At 40.9% G+C, this 8,890-nt stretch overlaps 1 pseudogene; it reads left to right on the top strand.

Moving 5' to 3' along the window:
* The first annotated feature begins 907 nt into the window (after positions 1 to 907).
* On the top strand, positions 908 to 1,026 carry LOC123821195 (annotated as a pseudogene).
* The last annotated feature ends 7,864 nt before the right edge of the window (positions 1,027 to 8,890 follow it).

Below are 8,890 nucleotides of genomic sequence, written 5' to 3'. Positions count from 1 at the left end.
GGTTGATTTCCTGATTTTGGTATATTATTATATCTATGCCAGATGTTAGCATTGAGGAAAGCTTGCCCTGTACTTTATTTTGGTCAAACTTCCTGTGAATCTAAATTATTTCAAAATAAAAAACCCTTTAAAAAATGGCCTCAGGATCTCACTTGTAGAAATTTAAGAAAAGGCTGGGGGGGATTTCAATTTAGGGGAAAATGAATAAGCACATTTAACTCTGTCTCCCACAAAATGCAACTATAAAACCTAGAAAGAACTCATGGAGAAGCTACTTGAGGTGTTTTAAAATCAAACAGCAGCAGAATTGGGAAAGGAGAAGATATTCTGAAATAAAATGGAGCTAGTGGGAGTTTTACCATTTCACTTCCCCATTATCTCAGACTACCCTCAGGCAACCTTAACCTGATGTCCATAGAGATGGACATCAGTGGAAACAGAGAGCCCGGGAAAGCCTTTCAATTCAGGCTGGGAAGCAGAAAAGTCTCCAAACTCTGAAACATTGTAAGAAATTGTTCTCCCAGCTCCCACCCTTCATGCTTTGACCTTTTCCTTCACTCCATTTTTCCATGCCTTAGGTCCCTGCAGCCCACAGGTACCTCTTTTCTGATAGAGCTATGATCCAAGTAGGGTGTTTTGTTTTGTTTTTTTAAGCCACTGTTTTCTTACTCTCTGTTCTTTTACTGCCTTGACCCTGGGTGTGGATTGGCATAGTCTTGGTAAGGATGTTGTTTCTTGGCTAGAGGGCTAAAAAGGAGTGCACCAGGGAACTGGAAAGTATCAGAAAAATAAAAGAGTGGGGTGGGGGGGGGGAAATTTCAGGACATTGACCCCAAATGTTATGAGTCACTGGGCAGCCCCTTGACCTAAATGCATGTACAAATCCAACTCTAAAGAGCGTATCTTTGTCTACGGCCATACCACCCTGAACATATCTGATTTCATCTGCTCTCAGAAGCTAAGCAGGGTAGGGCCTAGTTAGTACTTGAATGGGAGACTGCCTGGGAATGCCAGATGATGTAGGCTATTGCCGGAGGACTTCCAGTCAAGACGGTGGCCTACCCAGACATGGCTCACCTCTTCACACAACCACAAAAAAAATTACAACTAAAATACATAGAACCATCATTGCTCAGAATTGACAAGAATGGAGCTGAATGGAAGTCTAACAACTATGGAAATAACGAAACCACATCCATCCAGATCGGTATGAGGGGCACAGTTGGCAAAACAGGCTGGTCCCACATCTACATGAGGTGGATAAAAAATTCAGGAGGGATAGCTCAGGAGCGAGGACTCCCAGGCCCACACCTGGACCCCAACCCAGGGTTCCAGGGCCAGGAAGGTAAGTCCCCACAACTTCTGGCTGCAAAAACCAATGGGGATTGAGTCAGTGGAAGAAACTTCTGGAGCCCCAAGCAGCTCCTCTTAAAGAACCCACATACAGATTCACCTACAAAGACTCACTCTCTCTGGGCTCCAGTGCCAGGGTAGCAGCTTGAGGAGCACCAGTGGCATGCAGGGGGAGGCTGACATGCCTGGCATCAAGGTGAGCAGAGGCCATTGTCCCTTTTCTGGGCCCTCCCCCTAGAGATCTGGCAGACTAGTGCCATATCTAAGATTCCATCAACCTGGCTAACACTGTTTGACCTGCCTTGGAGATCCCCTGAGGCTCCATCCTACCCAACCTAGCAGCCCACCACAGCTGCTTTTCCATATGAATGAATAAGCTTGGCTCAAGCTTTACAACTTTCTAAATCCTCTCAAACAAGCAACAGCTGGCCTCAGTGGGCCTCAGTGAATCCCAGGCCCCTAACTAGCAGCCTAGATTCACAGCTTGGCTTAACCTGGAAATCTTTTAAGCCATCTTAGATTGCTTTATAACTTGGGCAGGGTGGCCCCAGGGCAAAACACAGGTGGGGGCTGATCCTGACCTGAACCACAAGGGAAACCCCAGGGCCAGCACACCCCCTGGACAGCTATAGACCACATTGGCGTACCACTACCCAGTTTGTACACAGCTGATCCTCCACAGAGGGTGGAGGTTGGTGGTAAGTAGTTGCAGCCAATCCTTACAGCCGACTGGCCTGGATAAGTCCCTCCCAATGACCTCCCAACAGCAAAGAACCTCAACTACAAGAGGAAGATGTACTCAGTCCACAAGATGGGTACACCTGGAATACTGAGCTTAGGTGATAGGGGAGGCTGTGCCACTGGACCCTACAGGACACCTACTGCATGAGACCATACTACCAAGACACAGAGTCAAAGCAGCTCTACCTAATACACAGAAACAAACACAGGGAGGGTGCAAAAATGAGAAGATAAAGAAACATGGCCCAAATGAAAGAACAGATCAAAGCTACAGAAAAAAGAGCTAAACAAAATGGAGATAAGCATTCTATCAGATAGAGTTCAAATCACCAGTTATAAAGATGCTCAAGGAACTTAGTGTGGACCTTAACAGCATAAAAAAATCTAGTCAGAAATGAAGGATACAATAATTGAAACAAAGAACAATTTACAAAGAAACAACAGTAGAATGGATGAAACCAACAATCAAATCAATAATTTGGAATATAACAAAGCAAAAAACAACCCATCAGAACAACAGGAGAATCCAAGAAAACAAGGATAATGTAAGCAGCCTGTGGAACAACTTTAGGCAATCCAACATTCGCATTATAGGGTTCCAGAAGATGAAAAGAAAGAACAAGAAATTGGAAATCTATTTGAAAAAATAATGAAAAGACATGGTGAAGGAAACAGACATTCAAGTCCAGGAAGCACAGTCCCAAACAAGATGGATGGTAAAGGCCTACCCCAGGACACATCATAATCAAAATACCAAAGGTTAAAGATAAAGAGATGGGATAGGGAATGTGGGAGAACAGGTGAGAAGTGAGGGGATTAAGAAGTACAAACAGTTACAGAACAGCCCTGGTGATGTAAAGTACAGTATAGGAAAGGGAGTAGACAAAGAACTTACATGTATGGCCAGTGGACATGAACACAAGTTGGGGGCTTTCCTGGGGGAGTGGGGGGTGCCAGGTGGAGGTGAACAAAAGGGGAAAATCAGGACAACTGTAATAGCATAATCAATAATACATAATTTAAAAAAAACATATCTTTGAGCATGGACCTAAGAGACAGATCAGGTCCCACACAGACCACAAGGCAGCACATATATGGGTCTAATCCAAATAACACTTCCAAGGCTTTATAAATGAAAATGACATTGTAACCAAAACCAATAGACCACTGGTTGTAACTTGTAGCTAAATAGTAATTACAGGGATATGTACAGCATTAAACGTTTATATTAGAAAAAAGAAAAAATCTCACCCTAGAGTGTTGTATCATACACTGAAAGGTTGCTGGTTCAATTTCTGGCAGGGCACATGCCTAGGTTGCAGGTTAGATCCCCAGTCTGGGTACATGAAAGAGGCAAGTGATCGATGTTTTGCACATTAATGTCTGTCTGTCTCTCTCTTAATCTTTTTCTCTTTGTCTATAATGAGAATAAAATAAATCTTAAAAAAGGGGGAAAAGAAAAGAAAAACTCAAATTATTAATCTAAGCTTCAACCTTAATCCATTAGAAAAAGAATAAAATTATGACACAAACACAAAAAGAATAAAAAGAAAACAATAACTCTAAAACACTAAGAAAAATCAATAAAATCAAGCTCATTCTTTGAAAAAATATTTAAAAATTGATAAACATGTAAGACTAAGAACAAATGCAGAAAAAACACAAATTACCAATATGAAGAATGAAAGAGGTGATACCACTACAGGTCTCAAAGATAATAAAAGCATGTAAGGGAATCCTAAAACTAATTCTATGCCCCTAAGTTTGACAACTTAGACAAAATAAACACCATTTAACAATCTATCACAATACACTTAAGACTGTGGATTAAAAGGGGCCACATATTAAACCTAATAAACTCAGGGGAGGTCTGCATGATGGCCTTACAAATGTAGAGTCCTAAAGTAACCACATAAGATAGTCTGAAATTTAAAACGTTCTAATGGACTTCTGGACAGATGGAGGCATAGGTAGACACACTATGTCTCCTTGCAAAACAGAAAGGACACCAACAAATTTAAAAACAAAAAACCAGAACTGACAGAAAATCAAACTGTATAGAAGTCCGACAACCAAGGAGTTAAAGAAGAAACATTCATTCAGACTGGTAAGAGGGGCAGAGACAGGAAGCCTGGGCACAAAGGACTTGCAGCAAGGTAACAATTGGAGAACCAGGAGGGTGAGACAGCGGCTAGTAGTGCCACATTTGCATGTGGATACACTGGAAGGAACAAATGGGTAGCAAGACAGACCACACAGGGTTGCAGCGTGGGAAAAGAAAGCATCAAAACTTCTCATGGTAAAAAATCTGTGGGGGTTGTGGGGGCAGGAGAAACTCCCAGCCTCACAGAAGAGTTCGTTGGAGGGGCCCACTGGGTCCCAGAATGTACACAAACCCACCCATCCACCTGGGAATCAGTGCCAGAAGGGCCCAATTTGCTTGTGGGTAGTGGGGGAAGTGACTGAAAGCCAGCTGAGAGCCAAGCAAGAGGCAATGTTCCCTCTTTGACCCTTACCCCACGTACAGCACCACAATGCAGCAATGCAGATTGCCCCACCCTGGCAAATACCTAAGGCTCCACCCCTTACAACATAACAGGCATGCCAAGACAAAGAAACATAGCTGAAATGAAAGAACAGATCAAAACTCCCAAAAAACAACTAAGTGATGATGAGACAGACAACCTATCAGATGCAGAGTTCAAAACACTGGTAATCAGAATGCTTGCAGAAGTGGTTGAGTATAGTCAGAAAATCAAGAAAAAAGTGAAGGCTATACAAAGTGAAATAAAGAAAAATATACAGGAAACCAACAGTGAAGGGAAGAAACCAGGACTCAAATGAACAGTTTGGAGCAGAAGGAAGAAAGAAACATTTAACCAGAACAGAATGAAGAAACAAGACTTTGAAAAAATGAAGAGAGGTTTAGGAAATTCTTGGACAACTTTAAACACTCCAACATCCAAATCACAGGGGTACCAAAAACAGAAGAAGAAGAGCAAGAAATTGAAAACTTATTAGAAAAATAATGAAGAACATCCCTGATCTGGCAAAGATTGGACCTGTGGAAGAACCCATGGAAGAACACACCAAGGCACATCATATTTACATTACTCAAGATTAAAGAGAAGGGAAGAATCTTAAAAGCAGTAAGAGAAAAGGAGACAGTTTCCTACAAAAGAGTGCCCATAAGGCTATCAGCTTTCTCAAAGGAAAGCTTACAGGCAAGAAGAGGATGGAAAGAAGTATTCCAAGTCATGAAACACAAGGACCTACACCCAAGATTACTCTATCCAGCAATGCTTTCATTTAGAATGGAAGGGCAGATAAAGTGCTTCTCAGATAAGGTCAAGTTAAAGGAGTTCCTCAATACCAAACCCTTATCATATGAAATGTTAAAGAGATTTATCTAAGAAATGGAAGAAAATCAAAAACTATGAACAGGCTGAACAGTAAAAAGACAACAAACATAACTATCAACAACTGAACCTAAAAAAAAAAAACCGAAAACAAAAACTAAGCAAACAACTAGAATAGGAACAGAATCTCAGAAATGGAGATAACATGGAAGGTTATCAGTGGGGAAGGTGAGGGGGAAAATGGGTGGGGAAGGGTACAGGTAATAAGAAGCATAATGGTAGGCATAAAATGGGGGGAGGTTAAGAATAGTATAGGAAATGGAGAAGGCAAAGAATTTGCATGGACGACTCACAGACATGGACTAAAGTGGGTGGGGACGCTGGAGGGTGCAGGGGTGCAGAACAGAGGGGAATAAAAGGGAGAAGAAAATTGGGTCAACTGTAATCAATAAAATATACTTTAAAAAAAGGATTACATGCTCTGTATTTCCACTTATGCGACATTTCAAAATGACAAAGCTGTTATGATGAAAAACACATCAGTGATTAGCAGGGATTGGAGGTGGCAGATGGTTTGGCTATGTAGAATGAGGGAGTGCTTTAGAGATGGGATTATTTAATATATCAATTGTGGTGGTGGTTACTTGAATCTATATACATGTTAAAATTCATAGACCTATATACCTCTTTAAAATAATACAAGAATTAAAAAATTTTTAAATCTGTTCTGTACTATAACTTTGCATGTAGTCTCATTAAATCCTTACAACCTGTAAGACTGGTTTATTATTTCCATCTTACGGACCTGAAACTTTAAACTCAGAGCTACTCAGGAACTTGGCTGTAGTCACATCCTAGAGTGGCATAGCCTAGAGTCCCCTAACCAGACCCTCAATGCACCTCAACACTGGGATAGTCAACTGTGTGGTTACTAAGTTGTCTAAGACATTAGAAAGACAGGCTTTCATCTCTTGGTATCACTTACATGTCTGGCTTCTATGCAGTGCTATTTAGATGAACCTCAGGAGGATCACATGGGCTTCTTGGGCACTAGTCTACACACAGGGCTTGAATTTTTTATGTGAAGATATCAAGCTAATGGAAAGAATGCTGGACTGAGAACCACTGTATTCGAACTTGACCCCTCAGATGATTTCACCCACTTCCAGGTAGAGACTGATGTCTGCTAGAAAGTGTATTGTAATCCCAGATAGTATATGAACCTGAGCTTTAAATGGTATTTCTAGCTCCACTGATGTCTCTATATGGCCATCACAATAGGTACATGCTCTAAAAAATGAGCTTATCATTCTACCCTACATCTCAGCTAGCTTAGACCCCCAGTTCAGGTTAAACACCTGGAAGTCCTGGGGTCTTCCCTGAAAATCCCTGGCTTCTTACAACCCCTATATCCAATATACTCGTACTTTGAAAGTTACTGGCTAAAACCCTAGCATCCTCCACTTCTGCCTCTCTGCACCACCTTCCAGCACTCCTATGTCAGCCTCCTTCCAGGACTTATGCCTAGACTCCCTCCAAACTACTCTCTACCCAGCAGGAGAGAAAGGGAATTTTTCAAAAATGCAAAGCTTACCATGTTGTCCCAGCTAAGTGTCTTCTAAGGGATTCCTAGTATCTTGGGATAACAATAGCACCTTAATTTAGCTTCATAGCCCATCTTTCTACCTGCCTTTTCATTTCCTTCTCCAGCTGCCTGCAATGCTGTGTCCCTATCCTGGCTCTATCCACACTGGCTTGTGCCACAGGACCTTAGCACAGACATTCCTGCTGCCTGACATACTACATAATCTTCCCCTCCCCAAATCCCACCTTTTGCCAAGTTAAACTGCTTCTTCAGATCATGGGTCAAAGGTCACTTCCTTTAAGGAAGCCTTCTCTGACCTACACTATGTCTACAGCCACTCTGTCCTCAATATAACAACTGGCCACACAGGCCATCAAGCAATTGCAATGTGCAACTGCTGCTAAGGAACTGAAGATTTAATTTTGTTTAATTTTAATTAGTTTCTATTTCAATTCAAAACTGGTACTGGTTTCAGTTATATTTGAAATAGCTAGGGTTAATGTAAATTTTACTTTTCAATTGCAAATTTTATAAAATCTAAATATAAATCAATTATCCTCCACAGAATATAGCATCTAAATTAAGAGGCACTGTTAAAATACACACCAAATTCAAAGAGTTGACAAAAACCAGGACTGTCAAATATCTCACTAATGGTTTTTATATTGTGTTGCAATATTTAGGTATATTTGTTTAAAAAATAAAAATATTAAAATTCATTTCACCTGTTTTTTTTCCCTTTTGTTAATGTGCTAGCACTCCACCTCTATTAGGTGGATAGAAAACCTAATCACACAGGCTGTGCAGCAGAGGTTCTGGCTGTCCCCTCAGCAGAAGGCAGTAGTAAGGTGGCTGTCTCCTTGAGTCAAGCCAGCTATGTATACTGGAGCCAGTCTTCTCTTCCCTCTCTTCAGTCAGGATTCCTCGAGAGAAATGAAATTTAAGAATATGATGAAATAGCTCTACTTAGATAGCAACTTTCCTACTTAGGTTTTATGTTATTAAGTTTGCCAAAACTTATAGTTTTTAAAACATATTATCACACTGATGTCTTTCCTTCAACCCTGGGACTGGCAAGCCAGCGTGGGATGTAGGGCTGATGAGGTATACTCAGAATGTCACAGGGAGGAGTTGGAAAGCTTGGTAGTAGTAGCAGCTCCTGTTTTCCTATGCTCTTGGTGCCAGGCCACAGCATCTTCACAGGTAAGGAAAGATTGAAGCACAGTCAGTGATATAGCAGGTATTTAATTAATTCACCCATTTATTGCACACATATGAGGTACCTGACACCAATAGTTAGGTTCAAGGTGCATGGTGGTAAGCAGGGTGTAGTTCAGGGTAATGGTTCCCAAACATCTGGACCTTAAGATTTTCAAACTCTTGCAAATGACTGAGGTCCTAAAAGTTTTTCTCCATGTGGATCATAGCAATCAACTTTTACTATATAAGAAATCAGAGCTAAAAAACAATTAATAATTAGTTTTAAAAGAACCAAAAAAAGGCTATTTTATGGTAACATAAATAGCATGTTCTTGTGAAAAATATTTTCCAAGGCAAAAACAATCTGTAGGAAAGTAGCGCTGTTTTACATTTTTGCAAGTCTTTTTAAGTCTGGCTTATGGAAGAAGCTGGTTTCTCCCATCTGCAGTTAAGTTGCTGCATTATTGTACAACATGTATCCTATAGGAAACTTGGCTGTGCACTGTACATACATCCTCTAAAATTTTTCTTTCAAGCTGAGGTTTCAAGTTAACATCTCTCCCCTTTCTGGAAGACTCACCATGAAGGGTAGAATAAGTATTTATCCACAATCATCAAGCATTCAGCCCTAATGAAAACTACTAAGCCAAAA

The sequence above is a fragment of the Phyllostomus hastatus genome, unplaced genomic scaffold (assembly GCF_019186645.2).
Source record: "Phyllostomus hastatus isolate PE091 unplaced genomic scaffold, TTU_PhHast_1.1 phas_contig_38, whole genome shotgun sequence".
In the NCBI taxonomy this organism is placed as follows: Eukaryota; Metazoa; Chordata; class Mammalia; order Chiroptera; family Phyllostomidae; genus Phyllostomus; species Phyllostomus hastatus.
The sequence above is the reverse complement of the archived record's forward strand: the minus strand, read 5'-3'. Positions and strand labels throughout refer to the sequence as shown.